General features: G+C 46.1%; 1 long non-coding RNA gene across 1 annotated transcript; it reads right to left on the reverse strand.

The window, feature by feature from the left end:
* Positions 1–131: 131 nt before the first annotated feature.
* Positions 132–3422, reverse strand: LOC114765177 (uncharacterized). Its single transcript, XR_003742587.1, has 3 exons — positions 2473–3422; positions 2265–2314; positions 132–1987 (listed from the first exon to the last, which is right to left on the reverse strand). It is a non-coding gene; the product is annotated as an uncharacterized LOC114765177 (long non-coding RNA).
* Between the last annotated feature and the right edge of the window lie 4070 nt (positions 3423–7492).

Raw genomic sequence — 7492 nt, forward strand, 5'->3', positions numbered from 1 at the left:
CGTGTTTTATCTGTACTGAAGTTGTAGTGTAAGAAATGAACGGGTGAGAGAAGGAGAAGGAGGCATCAGTTCATCAGTTTAATGCTGAACATGTTCTTCTGTTGTACAGGAAATAAATACGGATCCTTCGCGACGATTTATAATGTATTAAATTATTCATTGTACTGTTAATTCATAAAATTCAACAGTTTGGAAAGAACTTGCTGTTGGGATATATTATACTGGACAAGTAAATATGAATGACAATAGCGCCACCTTGTGGACAGTTGTACTTATTGACCTTGGTCACTTGACTGGGAGGCTCCTGCATGGGGTCACCATAGTGGATCATCTGCGTCCATCTCTTCCTGTCCTCTCTCTGTCTCACCACGTCCATAAAGTTCATCTTATGGCTCCTCTTTTTCTTCCGAAGGTCCCACCTTCGTAACCATGTCCATGTTCTTCACTCCTGTTCATCTTCTTACCCTGAACAGTGAACCTTCACTTCATTTCAGACAGAATTCACATCTCAACACACACTGAATACGTTCATGAAGAAGAGAAGTCCTTCTCCAGAAGAATCCAGAAGCTTCTGTGATGAGTAAACTCTGTAAGATTTGAGGAGAACATAAAAAGAACATAAACTTTTGATATATTGGATTCACGAACCTTTTCTCTGTAAAAGTTTATGAAAGAACATGAGTGTTGAATGTGCATTTAGAGGGTTACCTCATGTGCAGAAAATGTATTAAATTCATTTCAATGATATATATCCAATTGTGCAAGTATCTTACTTTGGTTTTCTGATAATACATTTTTTTCAGAAAATACATTTTATAACATTTTTATTTTACAATATTTTACATTTGTTGTGTCTTTACATTGAACGTTGTTGAACACTAGATGGCGTCCAATACAACACTAAGGAATCATGGGAATCATGGGTGGAATGGCAGCTCCTCCTGTTCACTCAAAGCACCTTGGGGTACAAAGTGTACTTTAATATATATATATATATTTATGTATATATATTAGACAATAACTTGGTGTCACCCTTATCTAATCTTTCAGAAAACCAAATACATAATCAATCACTTTATCCAACATCATAGACAAGAAATTACTGAAAAAAAATATTGAAAACGAAGGCTGTGTTCCATTTTTTAGTAAACAGCTAAACCAGGAGCATTATGCTTTAAAAAAAACTGCCATTATCTAATTTCACCATTAAATTCTTCCCTGTTCTTCCCTCTTTTCATTAAAAATCACTCTTTACTGCTTTACAGCAGAAAAGAGGATAATTGTTGAGCTCAGCCGTGCCACCGTTTCCATGGTTTTCACCATTCATCCCGGCCGAATGGTACCTGGCTCCTCGTTCCTTGCATTACCGTAGTGGCTTTACTCTCTGTCTCTGTCTGGAAATTCTGAGCAGAAGACATTGTATACCAGCCTATACATTCATAACACAGAATACAATAAAAACAATATTCACATGCATAAATCCAGTGAACGAAAACCGAATATTTTAAACTAGTAAGGCGTTCGATCCTTTCGCATTTATAACTAATTAATCAGACATCTTGCAATTAATTGCAATGAAATTGGTTCTCAAGTGTAACAATCCAGGCGTCCAGGTTATTTACATTTAGAGCATTTACCAGACGTCCGTATCCAGAGCGACTTACAATCAGTAGTTACAGGGACAGTCCCCCCCCTGGAGACACTCAGGGTTAAGTGTCTTGATCAGGGACACGATGGTAGTAAGTGGGGTTTGAACCTGGGTCTTCTGGCCTTCTGGTTCATAGGCACCTGTTGTTGGTGAAGGAGGTGGAGGGACTCTGGGGTCTGGTGTATGTGTGTTACCGGAGGTGTTGTGTGTTTCCCCGTCTCCACTTCCCTTGTGCCAACGTACATTCAGAAAATTCCCTCTTCACGGGGTCTCCGATCCCAATCGACTCTGGTGGAACAACTTGTCCTGCTCCATTCAACTAGCCGAGATGACCACCACCTTTAAAAAGCAGTTGAAAACCCACTTGTTCAAAAAGTATTTCAGAAAAGTCTAACACACACACACACACACACACAAAAATCCATCTAGCACTTAACAATTCCTCTGCATGTTCTATTCTTGACAAGTTCGGCCTTCTCACGGCTCTTAGTTTTGTAACTCAAAATCTATAGAAACCGAATGAGAATTGCTGGTGTCCTCTTGTAAGTCGCTTTGGATAAAAACATCTACAAGTAAAGTACAGTGAAGTAAAGTAACTCTTTTTTTGATAAAGCACCTGTGCTTGGGTCTTCTCCTTCCTCGGTGTTGTGGAACTAAGACTGGAAGCTTTAACAGGGACAAGCGTGGGAAAGAGGAACAGATTAACTGGTCTTTTATAAAAAATACTCATCTTAAATTCACCTTCAATTGAATTTCAAACTCAATCCAATCCACCATTTGAATCTGATATCATGCAACATTCTTTTCAGAATTCTTACACAAACCTGTTAGTTCATTATTGGGTCCAGCTTTCATCGTCTGAAGGTCCTGTGGCGGGACGCTCCCATCAGCGTCCTGACAGCTGGTCAGTGCTCAGTCAACGTTCGTCATCCTGACAGCGACTCAGCGCAACTCCAACTCATCCAGCCAAGTAAGGCCGATCTTCTGTTCTTCCTCCTCCACCCTGCTATCCTCCTCCCCTCGAGGTTCAACCAGCACAGCAGCTCAAGACCTTCCTATCTTGTAACTTTCTTATGGTCTGACTTATGCAAGTACCTGGCATCGTTTGGATCCCGATGTTGCCGTCTTCCCGCTTCACTCCTGACCCCGAATGTGCATTCGCCCACGTGACAACCCATGACTTCCTTTATTGCAGCTCCCCAGACTGGAAATTTCCCACCACACCACGGAGAAACCCCCCCAGCCCATACTGCATTCCTGATCGAACCCGTGTTTGTTCATCTACCGCCTCTGGTGCTCCACCCCACACTCACGCTCCCACGCCAGCCGTCCCAGGTCTTCGCTTGTGATACATTCAGCTATGGATCCTGATGTTTAAGGCATTAATGTCACCGGGTTCCATTCTTTCTGTCTCTGTAGCCGTTCCTCCAACGTTCAACTGGGTGATAAAGTACAGAAGTTGAATCAGGTGTGCTGAACACAAAAACGTGTCCTCCAGGACCAGGGCTGGTGACCCCTGGTCTAGAACATGCCATAGCCAAATGCACACATGACAAGATCTCAGGAACAACCAATAAGGGTCCAAACAACAACAACAATTCATTTCTTATATAACCCACAATCACATACAGTATGTCTCAATGGGCTTTGACAGGCCCTACAGTTGTGGAGAACCAGATCTCGAATCTGTCACGTCCATGCGGGCATGACGTGGCGGGTGAACGTAGAGGAGGACGAGGAGTGACGAGGAACGAAGAATGAAGGACGCTTTCACCTGACATCACGGAACAGGGGTTTAATTGGTGAATCACAGGACAGGGGAGACATCCGAGACGAAGACACTGGTGAACATAGAACATAACTTCAAAGACCTGACAGCGGACAGAAACGAACAGGGCAGCTTTAAACATTTGACACAGGTGAAAACGATTAGGGAACATTTCACAGGACAACAATGAAACTCCGGTCCGGATCCTGATCCTGACCCGGACCAGAGTAACCCCCATTTCGGACCGGATCCTGACAGAATCCAGGTCTACTGGGAATCAAATTTGCAATTTGACTGCAAAGACAGAAAAGGAATTATTGCCATGGAACATGAGTCCTGACATCATAATGCTCTGTTCCCCTTAAATGACGTTCAGTTGAGGTCAACCAAACATTTTAAATTAAAAACATCTTAAATGTTACTTTTCATATTGAGCATAAATTTCCTTAATTATCAGAAAAGGCTCAGAAAGGGGCAGCATCAATACATTGATCTCGCACGTTCTAGATTTACAGTATGTATGTACAGGGGCAGTGGTGGCCCAGCAGTGAAGGAAGCGGCTCCGTAATCATAAGGTTGCCAGTTCGAATCCCGATCCACCAAGGTGCCACTGACCAAAGCACCGTCCCCACACACTGCTCCCCGGGTGCCTGTCATGGCCGCCCACTGCTCACTCAGGGTGATGGTTAAATGCAGAGGACAAATTTCACTGTCTGCACCATGTGCTGTGCTGCTGTGTATCACAAGTGACAATCACTTCACTTTCACTTTCACTTCACTACAGAGAGCACCGCACGGGTACGAGGTTAATACAACACAAAAATGACAAAATGTGGAGTCCTGTACATGTGCCACATACCCCTAATCCAGTATTTCCCCCCGAAGGTCTTCCAACAAGTACCTGGATAAAAGCCTGTTCCTTTTGAGGTTCTCGTTCTGAGTCTGGATTAAAATAACTCTGTTTCATCGGCAGGCAGAGCCGTCGACTGCAGTGAACGATTCAGGCTCTGAAGCTCTAATCCAAGCGGCGAAGTGGCGGCCAACCAACAGCATAAAGTCCCCCCCGGAAGGGACATTAATCTGCCTTGGATAACCTTCGGTCAATTTAAAAGAGTGGATAATGGGATTTGCGTATTGACAGGATGAGCTGGAGATTTGGTGTCTCACCTCATTAGAACGTGCAACAACTGTCCAGACGTCTGGACAAGCAACCCGAGCTCCAAAATGGTCGGTGCTGGAACATCTCTTCCAGCCAAAAGTTCAATTTCACCCCCCAAAAAAACAGTATTTAATACTCAATGTGGTGAGGGAAGTGTGTGCGGTGTCCCCAGGTGACATCCAACAATCTTCCATATCAGCCGAGTTCAGTAGGGGTAATGTTTAAAGTACTAGTAATTACTGGTGTATTATCGTCTCCAGAGCCAAACACGCAGAAGGCCATTTTCACCAGACGCGTCAAACTCGGCCACATCCCGCGAGATCACTTTATAGAGATCTATTTCCGATATTACCGCTGTATTATGGGATCTGTAGTTTTATATTGCCAAGCGATGATAATAGATCTATTTCAAGTGACACCCTTGCTTTAAGAAACGGTGTGTCGTAAATATCTATACGTAAAGCTGGTTATCGACTCGAATTTATGTTGGTTAGTCTGCTGGTGCAAGCGAGGCTCGGCAGCGGACATTAGCAGACGGAACCTGCTGCTGCTCTTGGCAGTGTAGCTCTGTGTCCTCCTTTGCGCCCCCGGCCACCAGCAGGGGACGATGGCCTCGGGCCACTTCATTAGCCTGTTATAACACTGTAACGCAGCCCGACACAGTCACACTTGCACAGCACCAAGGTGAAGGACACGGGACGGATTTTATTTATTATTTAAGGGGCAGTGGTGGCCTAGCGGTTAAGGAAGCGGCCCCGTAATCAGAAGGTTCGAATCCCGATCTGCCAAGGTACCACTGAGGTGCCACTGAGCAAAGCACCGTCCCCACACACTGCTCCCCGGGCACCTGTCATGGCCGCCCACTGCTCACTCAGGGTGATGGGTTAAATGCAGAGGACAAATTTCACTGTGTGCACCGTGTGCTGTGTTGCTGTGTATCACATGTGACAATCACTTCACTTTATTTTTCCAGCCAGTTTCAGCAGTGGATTCACCGCGGCGCTGAGCACAAGCTGAGCGGTCCGGCCCGGTGCAGTAACTTCACCATGAGAGAGCCCACCTTGTCCTGAAACACCCTCTGACAGTTCAGTTTCACTCTACACCTTCCTGTTCAGATATAACGTGCAATTCAGATGAACACAAAAGCCAATGGAATCATGTCGTGTGTACATCTAAAACTAGCAAATGTTGTACTTTGTACGCAGATTTGTACTTTGAAGGCCTGTGCTGGATGCCTGCAAGTCTTGTGATTGACGTGACTTGATTCAGATAAAACATAGACTACAAGTGAAAAGAAAGTGAAGTGATTTCATGAAGTCTGAAACACAGCACAGAAAACAGGGTTCATAAATCTATTTGGTATAAATGTGTCTTAATGCGAAATATGTTTCATATTATATTGGCCTGGACATTAGAGGCAGAGACATTCTGGAAACGTCCTCCATGGCAGAGAGAAACATCCTTTTTACTCAAATCATTCGTTGGATTCCTCAGGTCAAGCCAACACAGCCGTGTGACAAAATTAGGAAATGTGATTCCTGCTCACAAGACAACAAGCTGACCCCACCAAAAGTGAAATTGAAAGTGAAGTGATTGTCACATGTGATGCACAGCAGCACAGCACAGGTTGCACACAGTGAAATTTATCCTCTGCATTTAACCATCACCCTTAGTGAGCAGTGGGCAGCCATGACAGGCGCCCGGGGAGCAGTGTGTGGGGACGGTGCTTTGCTCAGTGGCACCTCAGTGGCACCTTGGCGGATCGGGATTCGAACCGGCAACCTTCTGATTACGGGGCCGCTTCCTTAACCGCTAGGCCACCACTGGCCCCAAAGCAGCCAAGCTTGCCGTCGTATGGATCCCCAACCAGAAGAAGGTTAAGAAGAGCACCGCATGACACTCGTCAGCACGTGTAGAAAAAGCCCAGCGAGGGTGCCAGCCAGCAGCCAGCAGATTATGTGGGACTGTGGGACCAGGATGCAGCACCCAGGCTTCCTGTCAACCTGAAACATGGCAGGTCGAAAGCCAGGAGGAGATGAAATTGGTGACAGAATCGAGGCGTGGTGGCGCTTTTTCTCTGGCAGCGGCTCCACAAAAACCGTGATACGGTTGATCTGATGGGTTTTAATTGGCTGATCGTTCGTCAGGACTGTCTGGGGTCCAAAACGCTGAATCAAATTAACCCAAATAAGCCAAAATGTGTCATCGGCATCAATAGCTCGCGTTCATCTGTCACTCACTCAGTTTCAGACATGACTGTAAAACTGGGACACTACAGGTTGGCAGCATCTCCTTTGCATCAGAATCGGACTTTACAGACATGGAGTTTGGCAGAATATGATGAAAAAGCGCGGTGGTCTGGATGCAGGAGGACCAGGTGGAACGGCCGGAGAGCGCGGCGAGGACTGCAGAGGAGCAGTAGCAGGTCGGTGAGAGTGTGGTAGAGGTGAAAGACGCGTGGCGGCGTGGGGCTTGGTGGGGGGTGGCTCCACACGGTGAGGTCCAGAGAGCTCCAGTGTGGGATGGGGCATCGAAGGATGGTAGTTTGGCAACATTCGGGTCAGAGAGGAGCAGACAAGGAGAATTGTGTAGAGCAAGGTCTAGAAACGGGAGGGCGTAAACAAGACAAGGACAACCAGGTAAGAGGGCTAGTAGCAGCGAGGAATCACCCAACGACGAGCAGACAGAACCAGCTACTGGTTCTTTCATGCTGTCTTAGTTCTGGTCTCCTCTTCTGGTTCTAGGTTGCCTCCCTCTTGGGAATGGCAGCTGTGGGACCCAAGCGTCTTGGAGTCCGAGGGCATGGGGAGGCACTGTGTCAACACCCTGTCAGACAGAAGGGCGCACCACCTCCTGGATGGTGGCTGTTTGAGGCTCCGTGGGGAGTCCTGGGAGAGCAACAAACCAGGCTGTCTCG

Source organism: Denticeps clupeoides, chromosome 15 (genome assembly GCF_900700375.1).
Source record: "Denticeps clupeoides chromosome 15, fDenClu1.1, whole genome shotgun sequence".
Taxonomy (NCBI): Eukaryota; Metazoa; Chordata; class Actinopteri; order Clupeiformes; family Denticipitidae; genus Denticeps; species Denticeps clupeoides.